The sequence below is a fragment of the Myotis yumanensis genome, unplaced genomic scaffold (assembly GCF_028538775.1).
Source record: "Myotis yumanensis isolate MYYU_CA2020_CCGP unplaced genomic scaffold, mMyoYum1.0.hap1 SCAF_7, whole genome shotgun sequence".
NCBI classification, from domain to species: Eukaryota; Metazoa; Chordata; class Mammalia; order Chiroptera; family Vespertilionidae; genus Myotis; species Myotis yumanensis.
In genome coordinates, this window is record NW_027223758.1 from 64528675 (window position 1) to 64551678 (window position 23004).

General features: G+C 41.7%; 1 protein-coding gene across 7 annotated transcripts in view; it reads left to right on the forward strand.

The window, feature by feature from the left end:
- Positions 1-23004, forward strand: part of LDLRAD4 (low density lipoprotein receptor class A domain containing 4) — a 337040-nt gene that overhangs the window by 277666 nt on the left and 36370 nt on the right. The window lies entirely within an intron of this gene.

Here is a 23004-nt window from a genome sequence, read left to right on the forward strand (position 1 = left end):
CCAGAGAGACACAGAATACAAGAGTAGATGGCGTGATCTTAGTGTGGTTTTCATTTATTCATTCACTTAATAAGTGGTTTTTGGATGCCCATCATGTGCCGGGAACTGCTTGTGTCATTGCGGGTACAGTCGTGGCTGTCACATAAGTCCTTAAGCAGACCATGCCTGAGGCAGGTACTCCTACCTCGTGGCCTTGCTGGCATCGTTTTGTCATTGTTTTCTGACATTGCTTTGGCTTTCTTTGAGGCCTTCTCTCAATTCCACAATTCTAGCGTATCACTGGGCTTCATAAATGTTTTGCTTAGAGAGAATTCTACTTGTAACCATTTTATGCCATTCTCTGACAACTGGGAGTCCTTTCTAATTCCTGTTTCTTACTCCCTGAATCCTGTCATTGTACTTCTTGTGTATTTCCATAACCTACCCTCTCTTCCTCTCCTCTTCCCTCTAGTATTGCTATAGGCTACTAACCCATCTCCCTCTTCTTCTCTAGTCCATTTTCCTCAGAGCCCATTTTAGACAGAGCTCAGCTGATCTGATGCCCACACTGAATCCCATAACCCACAGGATCTGGAGTCTGCAGCCACCTTCTCTAGCCTTTTTGTACTAATGCCTGACCACATCCCAGCGCTTAGAGTTGCCCCAGACACACCATGCTTTTTGTCATCTCTAAGCCTTTGTTTCATGGTAGTCTCTCCCTTTGGAACCCTGTACCCTTCTCCCCTCCCTCTGTATCTGGCTAAATATTCTTTATCCCTGATCAGATTAGTGGCCACCTTCTCTAGGGGGCCTTCTCAGCTCTCTTCTTCCCACTAGCTAGGAACTTCTCTCTGTTCCCACTGGGGACTGCGATATCTGAATTACAGTCTTTGCCGATTGGTTTTAGCTATCAGCTCATGCCCTCCTTCCACAGCAACTCCACGTTTCTCTGCAGAGAGGAACTTACCCTGTTCTCCCCAGTGACTAGCCCTGTGTGGTGTTCATGGAGCTTTAATAAATGGGTGGCCCCCTGGGTGGCCAGAAGGAGGGATCTCTCCTCATACCCATTTCTCATTAACTCTGGACCAACCGGTTACATATATCCACTTCTTTCGATTCTGTTTAATTTAGATTAACGTTAAGCTAAGAGTATGCAGGGTGGAAGAAAGTAAAGAACGTGTCTGAGGATAATACTGCAGCAAATGCCTTAGGAGCTGTCTCCTCGTTCATTATATAACCAGGATACATCATCATTGTCTGTCTAAATCCCTCCGAGCTTTCCTTCCGAACGAAGTGATTAACTTCTGCTATAAACTTTCTCTTGTTCGGGCTTCAGGCTTTGTGCTGGCCTGCTGGCCCCGCAGCTTTCCTGCCCATGTGGGCACTTATATTGTCCTTATCCTTCGGTTCTACTGCCTGGTGAAAAATTAGATAACGAGGACAGAGCTTATCTTGCACACGTCTGAGCTGACAAATATGGCAGCCTCTCAGCTGAAGGCAAATGCAGACTCGGCGCTTCCCTGGCTGGAATAAGAATGAGCCTCGAGCTTGTCTGGTTCTGTTGCCGATAGTCAGATGCACATGGTGTGATTTCCATAGCACCCAGACAGCCCGCGTCCCCAATACAGCTGTCTAGCCAATGCTTCGGCTCTGCAGGAGAGAGAGCAGGAGTTTGCCATGGAGTTCATTTCTAATGCATCAAGAGCCAATTTGTTACCAGCTCTCATTTATATCTTTAGTGGTGAATAACAGTGCCTTCTGGTTTTAGTTTTTAAAAGGGGCCTGCCTAAGCTTTTCATGTCAGGTTGAAGAGAGGGGAGAAGAAACGGATTATGCCTGACAATGGGGATTAGCAGCCTGCTCCAGGTGAGGGATGTCCACACTTATTAACGCACTAATGAGAAGGAAGGGTCATTTTGATGATTAGTCTTTTTGGCAACACAACTTCTGCCCCAGATTTGATTAAGCCTCCGTACAGACTTCCTCTTCCAGGAGATTATCTTTCAAAAGCACATTTGGTTTCCCTCCCTCTTCAAAGCCCATTAGGAAAATTAAAACATTTAATTTTAGTGATGAATTTTACTGATGCAGACAACTGCTCTCCTAGATTCTCTCCGAATGTAAGCACAATTGCTACACCAACCAGTCTATCTGTTACTTAACACAGGCTGGTGTTAGGTTATGTGGCGATTGCAGATTCCTGGTAACACTACATGACAGAATAATAAGTTCTGTGTTGAAAGAAAAATATCTCAACATTGAACCAAGCCAGGGGGACAAATCAAATAGGAGAACTGAAAGGTAGCTAATATCTGCAAAATTACTTCTTTCTGAATGAACTTGTCCATCAAACCATCACATTTCCCTTGCTTCTTCCCTTTAAGAAGCTGATCAAAAATGTGTGTAATTCACAAGCTAGTTAATACCAAATAGCTGATGAATTAAAGTGAATTAAAGTTGAAAGTGTGACAAAGTCCTTGAGGCTGAAATTACTCTTATCTAAGAGGTGAAAAAAAAAAAGGAAGAAGATATAGTAAAGAATAAAAGCTGAGAAGGATTCTGAGTCACAGTTAGCATTTTGTCTTTCTCCCACAGCCAAATGAAGTCAGATTATGATAATGATTTTCCCATTATAAGGGAAGCCTCAGAACCCTGAAATGCACACACATGCATACAGTCCCCTTCTTTCTCCTTTTTCTCTTTCCCTATCTAGATATTACGTAGTATCTCATTTCTTGTGGATTTGTTTGACCTCTATTACTATTTAAAAGAAAAAGAAAGATGGTCACTGAGTTCAGGCAAAACAGACAATACAAAGTAAAAAGAGAAGAAATAAGAACATCAGCCAAGAACTATTTTTCAAGCCTAGAATGTAGAGAAAGTGCTTTTATATTTCATTTCAAAGTTCTAAAACCTAAAGATTTCAAGTAGGAAGGTTGCAGTATGACTTCAGATAAGAAAAGGGTTACTTTCTTAAAAAGTTCTCAGTCTCACATTGCACATTCGACTGCACAAGGTGGAAGCCTGGGAGTTTGTGAGATTTATCTGTTAGGACTTAAATAGACCGTTGCTTTTTATATCCTTCAGATATGACAGAATGCAAAACTATGTAACAGTCACAGTTTAATGAAAATATTATGAAGTGTATGGGAGTGATTACTAAAGAACTGCCTGGTTACTTTAACTAAAATACCAGTAGGAGAATTAAAAATAGAAAGTTCTTTTTCCCCCTTCATTATTTATCATTACCTCCTCTAGCACCGAAATGCCCTTCTGACCACAGTTTTTCTGTGACATTCATGCCGGTTTTGAAATGATGTAAAGAGGAACTTCATTCCTGCAGCCAAAATAACATGCAAGGGGGAAGAGTAGAGGGAGGGCACAGTGTGATCAGCAGTAGCGTTTTCTTTCAATCCTTAAGATATTTTGACTCAATATTCTTTTTAAAAATTTCTTTCCATTAACATGGATATATGTTCTACAGTCTCCCTTGTGGGTGGAAATGAATGCTGAGTCACAATGGAATATAAGTACAAAACTCAAATACAGAATGATCCACATGGCTAGTGCTATCAGTGGAATTCTTGAAAAAAATGAGACCTGCAAATGAAATGAGCAGAAATGAGAGATGTTAAAGAGAGAAGAAATTGATTCAGTCACAATATTAATTTTAAATAGTAGACGGCTAAAAAAACATGTTAAAGTGCATCAGAAAGAGGCCCTGGTTAGGAAAATGGGCTGTCTTACGTTGGCGAAGGCTTCCCCGGGTCTCCGTTCCCAGACAGCAGTGGTTTTCTTCTCGGACTCATCGGAATCAGACTTCATGTGACAGGGTTGTGATTTTACAAGGGTCCTTTTCAGGAAGTTATTTCTCATTGTACAGGGTTTTTGTTTTTCTCCCAGAATGGGTTAGTTGAAGATACTGTATACTTTCCAATTCTGTGTTTATTTACAACACATCTACACACTCATGCACACATGTGCGCACTCACAAATGCACTCTAAAATACTCAAGGGTCTAACTTTCAAGTCAATCTTGAAACAGCCTAGACACCTAAAAAAATAGGGTGTACCTATATGCATATGTGTCCCTGTAGCATTATATCTACTTCAAACGACAACAGGGATTGCAAGTCCAGAGTCATGGGAATGAAAGATCCAGAGAAATCCAAGTGCCCAGGAAGCTGGTAGTATCAAAACATTATGTGTGTATTCGTTTTCTTCTTGGAGATTTTTCACTCTTAAAATGCCTCAACTTCCCCAGGTCAACAGCTCTCAAACTCTAACATGCACTAGAATCTCCTGGAGGACTCCGTAAAACCCAGACTGATGGCCCCACACCCAGAGTTTCTGATTCAGTAGATCTGAGGTGGGCCTGAAAGTGTACATCTCTGACAAGTTTCCAGGTGATGCTGACGCTGATGTTGATGCTGCTGGCCCAGGAACCACACTGAGAAGCGCTGCCCTAGGCATCATACTCCTGAATTCTATTCGTGTTAGATGGTCTTGTGCTCATATATTTTGCACATATTTATTGAGTGCTTACAGTACCAGGCACTATGTTAGTTGCAGGGAATCTGAGAAACTTACTGTCCTGGCCTTTATTGAGAGCAGTTAACTGTTCATCATCCATCAACCACATTCACCCTCAGCCTGCCTGCAGGGGTAAGGTGAGGACTAGCTAATTCCCTAGACCTTAATTAGCTTTTGGGGTGGAATGGTTCAAGGCACAGAGGGCTAACCCGTTCCAGTTACTTCTGCCTTTCTGGGTTAGACCTCTTTCCCTCCTCCAGTAGACATGGAGGTTTTGCAGCGTAAACTCTCCCTTGGATAGCTGGATCTTTGGACAGATCTGTAGGTCCTTGAATCCCTTCTAGGGCCAATGCCCAGGCCAGGTACACAGTGGGATTATTTTTTGCCAATATTTAAGAACTGTCATTAATGATTGAGCCTAATCTTGTTCATAATTCTGTTTCCTCATATCAAATCCAATGTACATTTACTTAGCTTTCCAGTGCCTACAAATAAATAGGGTCACTTTCAACCTTAAAAATTAGTCCCAGAATACATTTAAATAATAATAGTTGATCTCGGCTCTCTTTTACATAACTTAGATGATGTTCCTTAAGTTACCGATAATTTCTTTATTTTAGACTCATGGAGCACCTGAGTTCAGAAAGCTGTTGATACAGATTGCATAATTTTCTAGGTTCCTAAGGAGGACATGGTCCAACATCATTCATCTGTGAAATGATATTGTCAAAAGAATAGTCCCTCATATTCCCCTCCCAATGAAACCTTTATGAAAATACTGTGAGAAGACACACTCATTCCTTGCTTGAGGTTAAAACCACTAGTGACATTTACGCCAGAAATGTTTGGGGCCACACCTGTGCCTTCTCTTTCACCCTCGGCAAGAGCTTCCTTCTTCTTCCCCCTTTGAATATCATTTTGAGCTTCTCTGCTCTGAATGAATCAGGCAGATCTGTATGTTTTTACACAAGGATTTTATAGATAAATAATTTTTGGAGGCTGGGAAACAAACCTATATATCGATTTCTCCATTTTCTGGAAATATTTGGGTTATTATTCCTTATTTTTTAATAGAATATCAAAAATCAATTCACAAATGGAGCTTCAATAAGGAATATATTTTCAAGTATACCATCAAGTTGATACATTATTTTTAAGTCTTTAGTTTTTTAACTTTCCTTAGGGTTTTTTTTTTAAGTATAACATGTGGCTGTTACCTCATCAAGTGAAGGAACAAAAGGCATGTTTTCTCCCCATGATTTGGTTTGTAGCAGACATACCTGGTGTTTTTCTTTTTTTTTTTTTTTTTTTTTTTTTTTTTTTTTTCCGTATTTATACCAGCCGATTTTTTTTTTTTTTTTTTATTTTCCTCTTAAAGTATTACAAAGGGTATTACATAAGTATCCTTTCCCCCCCCCCCCCCCCCGCCCTTGACAAACCACTACCCTCCCTTACCCCCCAGTGTCTTATGTCCATTAGTTATGCTTATATGCATGCATACAAGTCCTTCGGTTGATCTCTTACTCCCCTCCCTCCTGCCCCCCAACTCTCTCTGGCCTTCCCACTGCAGTTTGACAATCAGTTTGAGGCAGCTCTGCCTCTGTATCTATTATTGTTCAAAAGTTTGTAATGGTCTTTATTATCCATGAATGAGTGAGATCATGTGGTATTTTTCCTTCATTGACTGGCTTGTTTCACTTAGCATAATGCTCTCCAGTTCCATCCATGATGTTGCAAATGGTAGGAGTTCCTTCTTTTTAACAGCAGCATAGTATTCCATCGTGTAGATGTACCACAGTTTTCTAATCCATTCATCTACTGATGGGCACTTAGGCTGTTTCCAGATCTTAGCTATGGTGAATTGTGCTGCTATGAACATCTGGGTGCATATATCCTTTCTGATTGGTGTTTCTGGTTTCTTGGGATATATTCCTAGTAGTGGGATCACAGGGTCAAATGGGAGTTCCATTTCCAATTTTTTGAGGAACCTCCATACTGCCTTCCATAGTGGCTGCACCAGTCTGCATTCCCACCAGCAGTGCACAAGTGTTCCTTTTTCTCCACATCCTCTCCAGCACTTGTCGTTTGTTGATTTGTTGATGATGGCCATTCTGACAGGTGTGAGATGGTACCTCATTGTTGTTTTGATTTGCATCTCTCGGATGATTAGTGACTTTGAGCATGTTTTCATATGTCTCTTGGCTTTCTGAATGTCCTCTTTTGAAAGGTGTCTATTTAGATCCTTTGCCCATTTTTTGATTGGATTGTTTATCTTCTTTTTGTTAAGTTGTATGAGTTCCCTATAAATTTTGGAGATTAAGCCCTTATCAGATATGACGTTGGCAATACCTGGTGTTTTTCGTAAGCAGCTTCAATTTTGGAAGACATTTTTTAGATCTGTCTCTCTGTTCAACACAGTCTCCTCACAAAGAATATGTGATCCCCATCGGTTCCTTGGGACTATCTTGACCCTATTTTATTTATTCTTTATTGATTAAAGTATTATATATGTGTCCTTATCCCCCGATTGCCCCCTCCCCCCCCCCCCCCCCCCGCCACTCATGCCCTCACTCCCTGGTGTCTGTGTCCATTGGTTAGGCTTATATGCATGCATACAAGTCCTTTGGTTGATCTCTCCCCCTTACGCCCACCCTCCCCTACCTTCTCTCTGAGGTTTGACGGTCTGATCGATGCTTCTCTGTCTCTACATCTATTTTGTTCATCAGTTTATATTGTTCATTATATTCCACAAATGAGTGAGAGCATGTGATATTTATCTTTCTCTGACTGGCTTATTTCACTTAGCATAATGCTCTCCAGTTCCATCCATGCTGTATCGAATGGTAAGAATTCCTTCTTTTTTACCGCAGCATAGTATTCCATTGTGTAGATGTACCACAGTTTTCTAATCCATTCATCTGCTGACGGGTACTTAGGCTGTTTCCAAATCTTAGCTATGGTAAATTGTGCTGCTATGAACATGGGGGTGCATATATCCTTTCTGATTGTTGTTTCTAGTTTCTTGGGATATACTCCTAGAAACGGGATCACTGGGTCAAATGGGAGTTCCATTTTTAGTTTTTTGAGGAAACTCTATACTGTTCTCCACAGTGGCTGCACCAGTCTGCATTCCCACCAGCAGTGCATGAGGGTTCCTTTTTCTCCCCAGTCTTTGAGAGTGAATTACTAACAGTAATCATGTGTGGGTTGTAGTTGCCTTTGAAAAGGGAGTTGTTTTGGTCTTTGAACAATTAAAATATCTAGAAGAAAAAAGACAACTCAAATCTTGTGCTGTTTCTCACTGTAGAATTCTACTTCTCTTTCCAACAATTTAAAAATAATTCCATATAAATAAAAACTCTTTAGGGATTTTCTTGAGAATATCAAGAGTAATAATTTGTCTAAATTAAAGATTTTTATTATGGAAACTGGTTTGGTGGCAAAGATTTTGTGTTTCACATTTAATATCACTGGGTAATAGAATAGGGATGAAGAAGTTAAGTAAATCAGCCTTAGCTTTTTATTTCTTTCTAAAGTCAGCTGCAGTATGAAAAAATGTACTCCAAAAAGATGTGTCTGTCTGTATTTATAGAGAGAAGTAGACAGCAGACAGAATTTTAAAAATAAAGCAAATGCAGCAGTAATCCGGTCTAGGACAGTGATTCTTAACTCTGGCTGCACACTAAAATCACCTGGGGAGCTTTAAAAACTCCAGACGCCTAAGTCCGCCTCTGAGGCTTCTGATTTAGTCAGTCTGGGATGAGGCTGAGCCATTGGTATTTGTAAAATACCCGGTGATAAAATCTGCAGCCAGTTGTGAACCACTGCTCTAAAGAATATATGCAGAGTTGAATTCAAGGATTGTGAGCAATGGAGCCAATGCATTTGTAAATGAGGCCAATGAGAGTGTATGCCATGTACATACATACATGGTTTTATTTGATCTTTATGACTTACTTAGGGCATTTAGGGTTGATGATGAGGAAACAGACGCTAGGGAAGGTTATGTGAGGAATCCAGCATCACATGGTTCACAGGTGGGGGGTCAGGTTCCAGCCCAGGACCTTCAAACAGAAGGATACCACCTGGTGTCCATGTGTTAGTCTTCTGAATTATAATCACAAACCTTAAAAAGACCTTCACTAATGAATTGCTAGTAAGTTCCTGATGAAGAATGGACTTTTGTGGAAGATGATTTACCTTATATAATAGGGGGAAATGAAATATTTGAATAGTCATTACTCTTTCAACCACTGCCTTTCAAACTTTTTTAACCCTGACCTACCGTGAGAAATACAACTTACCTCACAACCCAGTACAAACACAGGCCTGGACATGCGGAACCCAATCAAACCTTCTCATAGTGCTTATCCTTACTACTTGCTCTCTGATATTTTCTATTCTACCCTGTTTCTTTAAATGCTGGTTGCAGTCCACTGCACTAACTGCCCTCATGGATTGTGACTCAGGACTTGAATACACTGTACAGCTTTCTTCTCTCTGAAGGCCAGAAAAGGGTAACATCGTGATTAGGGAAATGAATGGCCTGTCTGTCTGATACAGCCACATGGAAAGATCTGCTGTGGGCTAAAGAAGGAATACTATTAGGTAGGGTGTATAGGATATATTATTAGTTATAGTCTTGGTAGGCTTGGCACTCTGTAGTCAACCAGGCTTTTAACCCTTTTGAGGGAAAAAAATCTTACACAAAAGAGTGTAGGTATGATATTTCCAAGGCAGATTAATGAATGTTGGCAATCTTACATTTAACTCATAAAAATTCAAGATGAGAACCAGGGACATGAAAAAAATAAAATTTATAGTCTATAAATATTTTAGAAGGACTTTGTAAAGTCTTAGTTCCCAGTTGGGGTGTAGAAGGAAGCCCAAACTGGTGAAGGGATTCAAGTTCTAGGAATTTCTTATCTGACTCTCACATTTTAAAATTTGATTATATCAAATGAATGTAGAAATATTTTTAAATTTATTAAGTGCCATTTGCAAAATAAAAATACTATTTTAAAATTTTCTAATTGCCTTTGTGGGGAGAGGATTGTTTCCCCAGCAAGATTGTGAGGTTTTTGTGAGCTGCCCTGGGCATGGATTTCTCTTCTTTCCTCACAATGCTTTGCGCAGTGGTGTGTACATAGGAGATGCTCTGTGATCATTTGCTGCAGGGAAGCTCCACCTGCACCTGTGTCTGACTGTGGCTTAGGAATGGAGGAGCGGGTGCTGAGGAGTATGGGGATGGGAGCTTTGGGCAGTCTTTATAAATTTTCCTTTTCCTCCTAAACTTTCTTATATCCTGATTTTCCATCTCCATCCTTATTTATCATTATCATCTATAATAATAAAAGAGTAATATGCTAATTAGACCAAACATCCTTCCGGACGTCCTTCCATCCTTCTGGATGAAGCCAGGGCTGCGAGGGAAGCCCAGGTGCCAGAGGGAAGCTGGTGCCAGCAGCCGGGGGAAGGAAGGCCTACTCTTGCATGAATTTTGTGCATCAGGTCTCTAGTGTATTCATATGTACACATCCATAACTACATTGCACACACAGCATGTCTTGGGGTCCTAAAGAGAGTCTTTGTCTCGGAGAGGTGCTCTGAGGAGCAGCTCCCTCTCAGAGGTGGCATGAGTGCATGCCCAGGAGCTCGCCTGGTGAGAGCAGGGCTTAGAGGAGATGGCTCCTGGCTCAGACTCCCTGTCAGTCTGCCATCAGCTGACATTGCCAGCCACCATAGTGATTCTGACCACTATTGGTTCAACTTGACCTTATTCTAAGCAATATTGTTTAAATTATACCCATTATGAACCACTGGTTAAGAAACACTAATATTGAAATACTAGCGAGGAGATTAAAAAACGCAATCACTTTGCAAATGTATCTCAGTGTAGTATTGCTCAGATCTATATGTTTCATTATTCTGATAGATGCGTCTGGTTTTTCAAAATTTAATGTTACCGAGGAAAAGCATATCAATAATTATATTCAAGTTAATTTTATATTTATTGAGAATAATGATCATCTCCTCCCAAAAAGGTGCTTGCAAACAATGGCACTAAACATAAATATTACAAACACAAGCCCATTGATTTTTAAAGCTGGAAATAAAAAAATGATAAGCATCAGTAAAATGCAATTAATTGTTAATATCATAAAACATTTCATTGCATAGTTCTGTTTATTATATCAACTTTATTGAGATATAATCTACATACCATACAATCCCCCCCATTTAAAATAAAGTGTATGCTTCAGTAGTTTTTAGTATATTTACAGAGTTGTGCAGCCACTACCACAATCTAAATGTAGAACATTTCTATCACTCCACAAAGGAACCTCATACCCAATGATATTCATCCTATTGTCTCCCAAGCTCCCAGCTGTAGACAACCACTAATCTACTCTTTGTCTCTATAGATTTGCCTATTTTGGACATTTCATATAAATGGAATCACATAGTATTTGGTGTTTTGTGACAGGCTTCTTTTACTTAGCACGACGTTTTTAAGGTTTGTCCATGGATAGCATGTACCCATACTTCATTTCTTTTTATCGCCGAGTAATATTCCATTCTATGGATATAACATATTTACCTGTTGATGGGTATTTGAGATGTTTCCACTTTTTGGCCATTATGAATATTTCTGCTGGGAACATTTGTGTACAAGTTTTTGTGTGGGCATATGTTTTCATTTCTCTTGGGTGGGATTGCTGCGTCATATAGTAATTGTATGTTTAACTTTGTAGGAAGCTTCCGGACTGTGTTCCACAGCAGCTGCACCATTTGATATTCCTATCAGCAGTATATGAGGGTTTTCATTTCTTCATGCTCTCACCAGGTTATTGGTCTTTTGATTATAGCCATCTGAGTGGGAGGTGGAATCTCATTACGGAATTGATTTTCATTTCCCTGATGGCTAATGGCGCTGAGCACCTTTTCATGTGCTTTTTGGCCATTTGTTTATCTTCTTTGGAGAGCTCTCTGTTTAGATACTTTGCCCATTTTTAATTTTTTTTATTTTTATTTTTGAGTGGTAAAAGTTATTCGTATATTCTAGATACGAGTCCCTTATCAGATATATGGTTTGTAAAAATTTTCTCTCATTCTGTGGGTTGTCTTTTTTCCTTTTCCTTGATGGTATCCTTTGAAGCAAATGGATACATCCTCTTTCATTCCTGATTGTAGTCATTTGAATATTTTTTCTTGGTAAGTCTACTAAAGATTTGTCAATTTTGTTGACCTTTTCAAAGAACCAAATTTTGGGTTTGTTCATTTTTTTTTTCTTTCTGTTTTATATTTGATTATTTTTTTGTCTAATCTTCATTATTTCCCACCTTCTTCTTGATTTACGTTTCATTTACTCCTAAATATTTCTTAATTTGCTGTATTCCTTTTGGATAATTTTCAGAGATTTTAAATGGTTATTTTTAAATAATGGTTATTTTTCTGGGGAGTGGGTCCATCAAACTCCTTACCCTACAATTCTGGAAGTGAATCTCCTATATTATATTTTAATTAGAGGCCCAGTGCACTAAATTCGTGCATTCGGGGGGTGGGGAGGGTCCCCTCAGCCCAGCCTGCACCCTCTCGCAGTCCAGGAGCCCTCGGGGGATGTCTGACTGCCGCGGAGGCAGGAGAGGCTCCCGCCACCTCTGCTGCACTCACCAGCTGTGAGCCCGGCTTCTGTCTGAGTGGTGCTCCTCCTGTGGGAGTGCACTGACCACCAGGGGCAGACACTCAACACAGGAGCCACCCCCTGGTGGTCAGTGCATGTCATAGCGACTGGTCGTTCTGCCGTTGGGTCAATTTGCATATTAGCCTTTTATTATATAGGATATGTTCAATTTCAAACACACTACAGGCATACCTTACTTTATTGCACTTCTCAGATACTATGTTTTTTACAAATTGAAAGTTTGTAGCAAACCTGTGTTGAGCAGATATATTGGTGCCATTTTCCCAACAGTATTTGCTAACTTCGTGTTTCTGTGTCACATTATGGTGATTCTCCCAATATTTCAAACTTTTTTTTTCTTTAATCCTCACCCAAGGATATTTTTCCATTGATTTTTAGAGAGAGTGGAAGAGGGAAGGAAAGACAGAGAGAAATATCACTGTGAGAGAAACACATTGATTGGTTGCCTCCTGTATGAGCCCCGACCAGGGCCCGGGACAGGGAGAAGCCTGTAACCTTGACCAGAATCAAATCCAGGATCCTTTGGTCTGCAGGCTGACGCTCTACCCACTGAGCCAAACCAGTTAAGGCTCAAACCTTTTCATTATTATATTTGTTATGGTGACCTGTGATGTTACTATTGTAATTGTTTTGAGGTGCCACAAATCATGCCCATATAAGACAGCAAACTTAATAAGTGCTGCGTGTATTCTCACTGCTCCACTGACCAGCTGTGCCCCAGCCTCTCTTCCTCTCCTTGGACTTTCTGAATCCCCAAGACACAATAATATTGAAATTAGGCCAATTAATAACTTTACAATGGCCTCTAAGTATTCAAGTGAAAGGAAGAGTAACATGTCTCTCACTTTAAATCAAAAGCCAGAAATGTTTAAGCTTGGGGACGAAGGCATATCAAAGCTGAGAGAGGTCCAAAACTAGGCCTCTTACACCAGTTAGCCAAGTTGTGAATGCAAAGGCAAAGTTCTTGAAGGAAATTGAAAGTGCTACTCCAGTGAATGCACAAATGATAAGAAAACAAAGCAGCATTATTTTTGATATGGATAAAGTTTTAGTGGTCTGGATAGAAGATCAAACTAGTCACATTGTTCCCTTAAGCCAAAGCTCAATTCAGAGCAAGGCTCTAAATCTCTTTAATTCTATGAAGGCTGAGATATGTGAGGAAGTTGTAGAAACGGAACCACAAAGCCTGGATGACAGCACATCTGTTTACTACATTTGAAGCTAGCAGAGGTTGGTTCATGAGTTTTAAGAAAGAAGCCCTCTCCATAGCATAAAAGTGCAAGGTGAAGCAGCAAATGCTGATGTAGAAGCTGCAGCAGCAGATCTAGCTAAGATAACTAATGAAGGTGACTAGTCTAAACAACAGACTTTCAGTGTAGATGAAAACAACCTTATATTAGAAAAAGATGACATCTAGCACTTTCGTACCTATAGAGCAAAAGCCAATACCTGGCTTCAGAGCTTCAAAGGACAGGCTGGCTCTCTTTTTAGGGACTCATGCAGCTGGTAACTTCAAGTTGAGGCCAGTGCTCATTTACTATTCTGAAAATCCTAGGGCCCTTCAGAATTACGCTGAATCTATTCTACCTGTCCTCTATAAATGGAACCACAGAGCCTAGATGATAGAACATCTGTTTACTACATGGTTTACTGAATATTTTAAGTCCCCTGTTGATACCTACTGCTTAGAAAAATAGATTCCTTTCAAAGTATCACTGCTCATTGATAATGCACCTGGTCACCAGGAAGCTTTGAAGGAGACATACAATGAGATTAATGTTTTCATGCCTGCTGATGTAACCAAAAACCCACGTTCGGCTGCCTGCCCCAATGAAAGCCAAACTTATGAGATAGGTGCTGCTACAAAAGGAAAGACGTTTTATTCAGGTGTTGCAACCTAGGAGAATGGTGGACTTTCGTCTCAAAGACCATCCCCGCTTCCTGCTCAAGCCCGCTGTTCTTATAAAGCCCTCTGTTGCTAGCTTTTGGCATGCCATGCCAGGGTCCTATCCAGTCACCTTTCTAGCTTTTGGCATGCTCAGTGTAAGAACCTTCCCCTGCACCATCTTGGCCAATGGGGGAGACTCCCTGGCACTCCAACGGACTGTCTCTGGTAGTGGGGAAGCGGGAGCTGCAGGAAGCCTGGAGGTGCTACAGCCTTCAGCCCACCTCCCACACTGGACACTGCCACCACACATGCTGGGTAGCCAGTTGGAGTCTGAGAGGCAGACCTGGATCCCAGCATGTCCAAGACCTCTGCACAGCCCCTGTGTAGCCCGCACCTCTGAAGTGGCCAGCCAGGCCTATGCTCCAACTAAAGGTCACCTGAGGTGACACTAACACAACATCTATTCTGCTGCCCATGAATCAAGGACTGATTTCAATTTTAAAGCTTTATTATTTAAGAAACTAGAGGCCTGGTGCATGGCATTTGTGCAGTGGGGGTTGAGAGGGTCCCTCAGCCTGGCCTGCACCTTTTTATAGTCCAGGACCCCTCAGGGGATGTCCGCTTAAGCCAGCAGTCAGACATCCCTCTTGCAGTCCGGGGCTCTCACAGTCCAGGACCCCTTGCTCCTTACCGCCCGTCTGCAGCAAAGGCAGGAGAGGCTCCCACCACCGCCGCTGTGCTTACCAGCCTTGAGCCTGGCTTCTGGCTGAGCGGTGCAGGGGGCAGCTCCTGCATTGAGTGTCTGCCCCTTGATGGTCAGTGCACGGCATAGCAACTGGTCATTCCGCTGTTCGGTCGATTTGCATATTAGGTTTTTATTATGTAGGATACATTTTGTAAGGCTGTAGTTGCCTCTCAGAGTACTAAATGATAATAGATAATTTTAAAAAGTTTTTCTGTAAGGTATATTTCAAGAAAAATATTGTAAAGACGTTGACAATATTATCGTTCTGGCTCTTTAAATTTTTAAAAATTCAGTTTTATTTGTATCACCAAGATTAAGTGAGTTTGTGCCAGAAACCCATTCTTCCTATGGAAACTCTGAAGATTTTTATTATTGCCACTCTATTTTGATATATTTTATTGCTTTCCTAATTTGGATGTTTTTGTTGAGAATAACAGACTTGATTAAGGCCACTTTTAATCAAAACAAAACCACATTTCTCCTTATCCACATAAAAGGCCCTCTCAGGCCTTTGGAGCAGTGGGTGCTTGCTTTCCTAACTATTTTGGTTTCTGCCTGTTTCATGGTGGCATGATGTTCTCATAAAGCCCACTTTATCTTCATTATCTCGGTAATCACAGGCCTGGTATGTGCACCTAAATTCTTCATGTTTCCATGTGGTGATTTCATTGCCTATGTAGATTGATTCCTCATTTAAACAAAGAAATATGACTGACATCAAAGTGTATTTAAAAATTATCTTTTAGCCCTAGCCAATTTGGTTCAGCGGATAGAGCCTCTGCCTGCGGACTGAAGGGCCCCAGCTTTGATTCCGGCCAAGGACACATGTCAGGGTTGCGGGCTCAATCCCCAGTAGGGGGCATGCAGGAAGCAGCCAATCAATGATTCTCATCATTGATGTTTCTAGCTCTCTCTCCCTCTCTCTTCCTCTCTGAAATCAATAAAAATATATTTAAAAAAATAAAAATAATCTTTTAGTTTCAATACTTTTTCAATTCACAAGTGAATAAGATATTAAACAGCAATTCTTCAGGCACATTATAATGTTTAGTGTTAGGATAGTTTCCAGTGAATCCCTACACCAAAAGGACATTTTGAGTCTGAAAGAAAAGGAAATGTTATGGACACAATAAATTAGAAATAGAAAACAAAAAGGAAGGGGTGCTTTTTTTCTGGAAAACTCTGATTTTTATGAATATTTACATTTATTTTTACTTACCTTTTTATACAGTACAGAGCCAGCCACTTCATCTGTTCGGAGCCAATGAAAAGGAAAGTCATAAAAGACAATAGCCCTAATTTGCCAGAGATAGGTTTCGTTTAACGTGAAGGAGAATTGCCCAGTGCTTCAGTGGTTAAGTTTGCTTCCAACTATCTTCCCTACGATGGGGAGGACTTCATTCTCCGCTGGTGGAGTTAAGTGGTCTCAGTGCACTTCTAGCCTTTCCAGGAGCCTTGGTCTCAGAGAAGGAATTCATTTCTTGAATCCTTTAAATGGAGCTTATGCAGGGTGGGGCAGAAGTAGGTTTAGAGTTGTGAGTATGTGAAACACAGAGTTAATTCTTGTGTTATTATTTATTAATTATTGTATTATTTTCCATATGAACAACTGTAAACCTACTTTTGCCCCACCCTTAGATCAAGGTCCTTCCAAAAATAGGATTTGGCTCAGGGGTCATCTCTGGACCAGCCACGTTTAGAGTTAGCCTGACTAATGGTTAGTAGATTCTGAAGTGAGACTTCCTGGTTCAAGTTCTGGCACTGCCACTAACTAGCTGCGTGACATAGGGCAAGTCACATAACCTCTCTGTGCCTCCGTTTCCTCCTTTGTAAGACTGGGGTAATAACTAGTGCTCATCTCATATGATAGTTGTAAGGCTCAATTAAATGAGTACTTGCTTTGGAGTACTGCTTGGCACATAGTAAGTGCTATGTGTTAGCTATTATTATTGTTGTCATTTGGGTTAAGTATCCCTGCAATGTGCTCCTGGAGGACCCCATACATTTATTCATTTGTTCATTCACCTGCTCTGTGCTGAGCACTGTCGGGTACTGCACTAAGTCCCATCAGTCTCACTATGTCACTAGCTAGTGCTCAGGACATGAACTGGAGACGTCAGGGACAAGGACAGTTCCTGATTTTCTTTGTATCCCCTGTCCCCTCACAGTGAGTGGCACATAGTAAGTGCCCAGCTCTAAACACTGACATAAATGAGAATTCGCTTCATGTTTCCAAAGGCGATCTGGTACCAGAGAGCAGTGATTCTTGTGTTTAAAGCATATATGTGCTGGACTAGTCTTAAAGTGCCAGAGATTAAACAGAGTCTAGTTATATAGCTCTGGCGTAGTTTTGGATTAGCTTGGATGTTTCCAGTGCTTGCCTTAGCCTATGCTCTAATCCACTAACTAACAGCCTCGGATGTGCTGTGACTTTATCTCATTCTGAGGAAATGAATGCTTTTGAGAAAGCCAGGAATCTGAAGGTCTTAGGATTAACTGGACACATCCTAGAATGTGTAGGCAAGACAGAGAGAAGCTCCAGAGATGACAGTGTGGCCCCTTGTCCAGAGTCCGGCCATCCGGAAATGCGTGTGATGGCAGGGACCGCTGTCTTACCGTCTTCAGGAATAACGATCAGTGCTGTTGAGTGATGTCGGAACCACCACACCGACTGTGGATGCCACATGTGTGCCATATACTGTTTGTGCACAAAAATGCAGTGTTTGCAGTGCTGATGTCAGTGTGGTTCCCATATCTCAAGGGGCAGTTACAGTTTTTAAGGAATCAAGACCTGGGAGTAGAGTCTAGGATCTGAGTTAAAACATCTGAGCCTCATTTTTTAGGATCTACCCAGAAATAGGATGACTTGTGAAGGATATTCAGCCTTACAGCTTTTGGATGAAATCAAGAAATGTACTATATTTGAAAAGCAGAATAAAATATTTTTCTGAGTCACTGCATTGAATATTTTAAAAATTAAAATACTTAGTATGATTTATATAGACTATGTCACCTGACATGTAGAGGGCTTAGAGTAGATCACCTCTACGACTCCTTCAAGAGCTTCCCCTCGCTGATGTGTCAGTTATGTGAATAGCCTTGTTGGTAGGGAGAACAGTTTGGGGGTGCCGGCAGCTGACTACCGGCAGAGCACATGCACCAGGAGTGGAACACTGTTTCCAGAACTCTCCAGTGCCAGGACTCTACTCTCCTTTCATCTGGCTCTCTCAGGGAGCAGGGAGGACATGAGGGAGTCAGGCCAGGTTCATAGCGGTGGACCAATGGCATCTTCATAATTCTGTCTTTAGGAAGAGTCTGCTGATAGCACTTGAGTTTTTCCCAAAAGGCAAAATTAGAATTCTTTCTTAACATATGGTATCCAGAGTTCCTGAGGGACTTCTGGAGATTTTATAAAGAATGCCAACTATCCTAGGAATTGTATTCTGGTACCAGAGCCTCTGTTAGCATAGGTTGGTTGGCTTTGCCATTCTCATGAGCCCTGAGAGCACTGTCAACCCCTACCGCCTCTCCTACAGGGTGTGGACGGATCCGGAACAGCCCGCCAGCACAGGTGGGAAGACAGCAAGCAGCACCTGTCCTGTGTGGGACTGGGCCCTGCCCTCAGCCCAGAAGGGCCGCATGGTGATTTTACACACAGGTGCACACAAGCACTTGCATGCTGAGCACCATTTGTTAAAGTCATTATTGAGTAGCAGTCACTTTGGTTCAAAACCAGAGCCCTGGATTCCAGTCTCGTTTCCTCTGTGTGATGTGCAAAAGACACAAACTGTCGGAGCCCCAGGTTTGCTCATTTAGTCCAAATGAGGAGTTTGGATTAAACCAAAGTTTCAGAAGATGCTTTGATGTGCAAATGAGTCACCTGGGGATTTTGTTCAAAGGCAGGCTCTGGTTTAGTAGGGCTGGGCACAAGCCCCTGCCTTTCTAACCAGCTCCGGGGTGACAGTGCTGCTGCTGGTCCGTGGACCACCCTTGGAGTAGCAAGGGTTCTATGTGTTCTTCATTTTATCCTCCTAATCACCATATGATGTGGGTATTCTTAGCCTCATTTTAAAGATGAGAAAACAGGGGTTTAGCTCAAGCTGACATAGTCAGATAGCCGGACTAGAGCCCAAACTTGGGTCCAGCTGGCCCCTGAATGTAGCCACTATAAAAATTTTATACTGCCTTTCATTTTCTTCTGGGACTTGGAAGAGTAGCTGCAGTTTTAAAAGGTGGATAACCCACGTATTAGGAGCAGCTTAGCCATTATGAAAATCTATATTGCCATAAATGCAGAATAACATGTAATTCTTTTTTCCATTAGAGGAAAAAATACTGTAGCAGCATGGATAATGCATAAGGTAAACTTCAAAGTCTGTTGTTAATACAGGATTATTGTTGCATATTAGGAACCTATTTCAAGGCTATTTGATTTAAACTAATTTATTTAATACACTTTTAATTCACCTTCTCTTGCTAGCTCCATCGTGTCTCATATTTTATATTTGCTGACATTTGTACAAAATGATGGGGAATCGAGTACTGTGGTTGGATCACATGCAGAGCATTCAGGTTTCTACATAAGAACCTCTCTGTGTTAAAATCTTTAAGCACCAAGAATACATTATAAAATTATTCTATGCTGTAGGCTAATGTCCACAAATATCAAACAAACTATTACTGTGTTTTGAGTATGCAGGAGCACAAAGTTTGTGTTCTTTTAAAATCCTCGTGACTTTAAGCATAGCAGCCTTACTTAAAATATACTGTTGTGTTTTCTAAAGGCCAAATTCCAGGGCTTAATTTTTATGTGGAAAATTTCATCTCAGAGCAGAATTTTATAGCACAGTCATAAACCTCAAAGAATGAGAATTTGTAATGGACAGGGCCATCAATTCTTAGCAGGAGTCACATTAACAGGCATAAGAGACATATAAAACGGCTCTAAGAGCCTCTGGCAACACGTGAAGATACAGAGTCTTTAACATGGATTTGCAAGTTAGTTCCTAAAAGGAATCAGGCAGTCAGGCTAACATTATCCAAATAAGTTCATATAAATCAACTAACATCCTCTGGTCAGCTTCAGGTGATTTTAGTTTGTTGGCTGTCAGATAATTAATTCTGAGTTCACTGCCCACTGAGCGGAGTGATGGGTGGGTGGGTAGGAGCTTCTGAGTCAGACTGCCCAGGGTTCTGACTCCCAGACCGCCTCTTAGCAGCCACATGACCTTGGACAAAACATCCTCTCTGCGACTCAGCTCCCTCCCTATAAAGTGAGAATAAGAAAATGTGTTTCTCAGGGTTGTATGAAGATAAAGGATATACTATGGTACTCGAAAGTGTCTAGAACAGAACAGTAGATCTTTGTAAATGTTTTTACATGCTAATTTTATGCTGTGTAACCATCGTAAAGGTATTCCAAACTCCAAATGGTCTGTTTCTGTAGGAAAACTCTGTTTTGACTGGGATACCTGTTGAAGGTGGGAGAATGGGGTGGGTGGGTGGACAGCAGGGCATGACTGAGAAGCCCACGGTGATTCAGTCAGAGGACTGGGCCAGGCTAGATGCCAACCCAGGTTGTATGTGACAGAGAAAGATTCTGGTAGAGCAGAGCACCCCTTTATCACCCAGAGATTTTTTTCGGAAGCTAATGAGCTCTGAGTAGCCCCCGAGCTAACATCCCTGCCCTGTGCTGCCTCTCTTGGCCACTCAGGACACGGGCGCTTCCACCACCTCAGCTTGTCATAGTCAGATCTGGGCTGGAAGCCAATCCTTAGAGCTGGTTCAGTTCCTTAAATAAGCTACTTTCTACAGATGGAACCTAAGACAAGTTCAACTCTACAGTAAATGCTTGTCTGTCGGATTACATGGACGGTCTAATATATTTCCTCCTGAAGACTGTGACCACTTAGTAAATATTTATCAGATGAAGTAATGAACTGAGACCTTTATATAGGAAACCTGGAAGATGTTGGGAGAGTGAGCCTGTGAAGGCAGAGGCTCTTGAGGTCCTTGTTGCTATCAACAGACCCTTGTGCAAATATCTGTCTTAGTTACCCGCCCTTGCACCTTTCCCCAGGCCTCTGCTGTACACAGGGAAACCTCACACAGCTTGGGGACATTTGGTCACTACACCAAACTTACATTAGTAAAATCAGCCGTCAGAGTACTCCATTTAAAGATGCATATTTAAAGACAAGGAGGAAAGATTTCTTGAATGCACATGGTTTTTTACACTTTCCTACTTGTACATTTTTGTTCAGCAGGCTTATTTCTTCTCAGGCCCTTCTGCTGTGCATGCTGCCACTTTCCCTGAATTAGGGGGACAGAAATATTGGCACTTATTTAAAAGGCCCCCGTGATCCACATATCCCCGTGACCAGCTAGAATAAGATGTTTAGGGGGGTGGGAGAAGGTGGAAGAGGGTGTGGGGGGGAAACAAGGTGACGGACAGAGACTTGACGTGAGGTGGTGAACACACAATACAGTGTACAGATGATGTGTGTGGAATTGTGCACCTGAAACCTGTATAATTTTGTTAACCAGTGTCGTCTCAATAAATTCAATAGAAAGGGGAAAAAAATAATACGTTTGTCATGAGTTTCTTCCCAAAGCATTCTCCTCAGGCTGGTGCTTAAAAGGGAATAGGAACGAAATTAAAACCACCCCTTGGTGACGTAGCCCCACAGCCCTTCGGTGAATGTGGGAAAACGGTGTAGTGCCGAGTTAACCAAGCGGCAGGCAGACACGCGTGACACACAGCCCTGTGGCTCTGATGGACACTCACCTCCGCCCCGAGAACAGCACGGCACATGCAGCCAGCCTGCTGCGAGGTGTGGGCAGTGTTTTGAAGAGAAGGTATCATCCATAAAGTCAAAGGCTCTTAAAGTGACTTTTAAAAACAGATTAAACGCTGAGCATGATTACACAGAATGAACAAGGAGCTTAATTAAGACCGATTTCCCATAACCCAAATGCCCAGTTGATGGGGAAGCTAGCCAAACAAAATAAATGTGTAAGGCAGAGTGGAATACCCTGCAGCCATTAAGAATGAAAAATATCTTGATTTTTTAATCCATGAAATTTGCATTTTAAATAATAGTCCCCAAAGAGGACTATTTGCCACCATGTGAAAATGCTAATATGTCTATTAGCAAATGACAGAACAGATTTTCAAGTCCCGATGTTGACAAAATCTCAAATTTTCAATGATAGACCCGCATGACAGTCATATGCAATCTTGTGAATACTCCTCTCAAAGGATCTGATTCCAGAGCGATCTTATCACCACAACTAAACTGCCCAGAAACTGCCATTCCCGGACAGCGAGGACCCAGGGCTGCAGGACCGGGGAGAACCCAGGAGGCCCAGCTCGCAGCAGGAGCGGCTCTCAATGCTTTCTGAGGCCAGCTCTCCTCGGAGGAGGGTTCCCTGAGCTGGGTGACCAAGCCCCAGCCCAGTCGCTGGAGCCTTGCCCTCTTCATTCACCCAGTTACGTGACTCTGAGCAGAAGTCTGGGAAAAGTATAACATAAGAGAGGGGTGTTACATTTTAAATATGGAAATGGCTCCAGAAAAATCAGGCTGTCTTGATTGGCACATGCAAATGTATACAACTGTTAATTTTCCTGCTGAAATTCCCATGTCTTTTATCCACATGAAATCTTGGGGAAATCTTCTTGATGATTCTTTTGTTCCTTTCCTGCCCCCTTCCCCCCACCTCACCCCAGTAATTAGAACATGAGAGAGTGGTGTCTTCTCGCCAACCTGAGGACCAGAGGTGACATCAGGCCCAGCCGCTCTCCTTGGCCCCAGGTGACAGACAGCAGGGACCAGCTGCTGACGTAACTATTCTTGTTGCTAATGCTGGCAGTAACCAACAGTTTAGTTTTGCTTTGACAACTCCTCCTACAGCCAAAACTATTGTTATGGTCCACATCATTGCTATTTACCCTAAATAAGGAAAAACAAAGGCTATTCTGGTCACAGAGCAGTGCTTGTGGCTGGGGTTATTTGCAATATTCCCGTGGCATGCTGCCCTTTTCTCTGAGGCCACAGCAGGACTTTTTCGGTACAGTGTGGTGACAGACACCGAGCCTTCTCTGAAGTCTCTGCACACAGCCCAGGGCATCAGAATGCGCTGGAGATGTTTTAT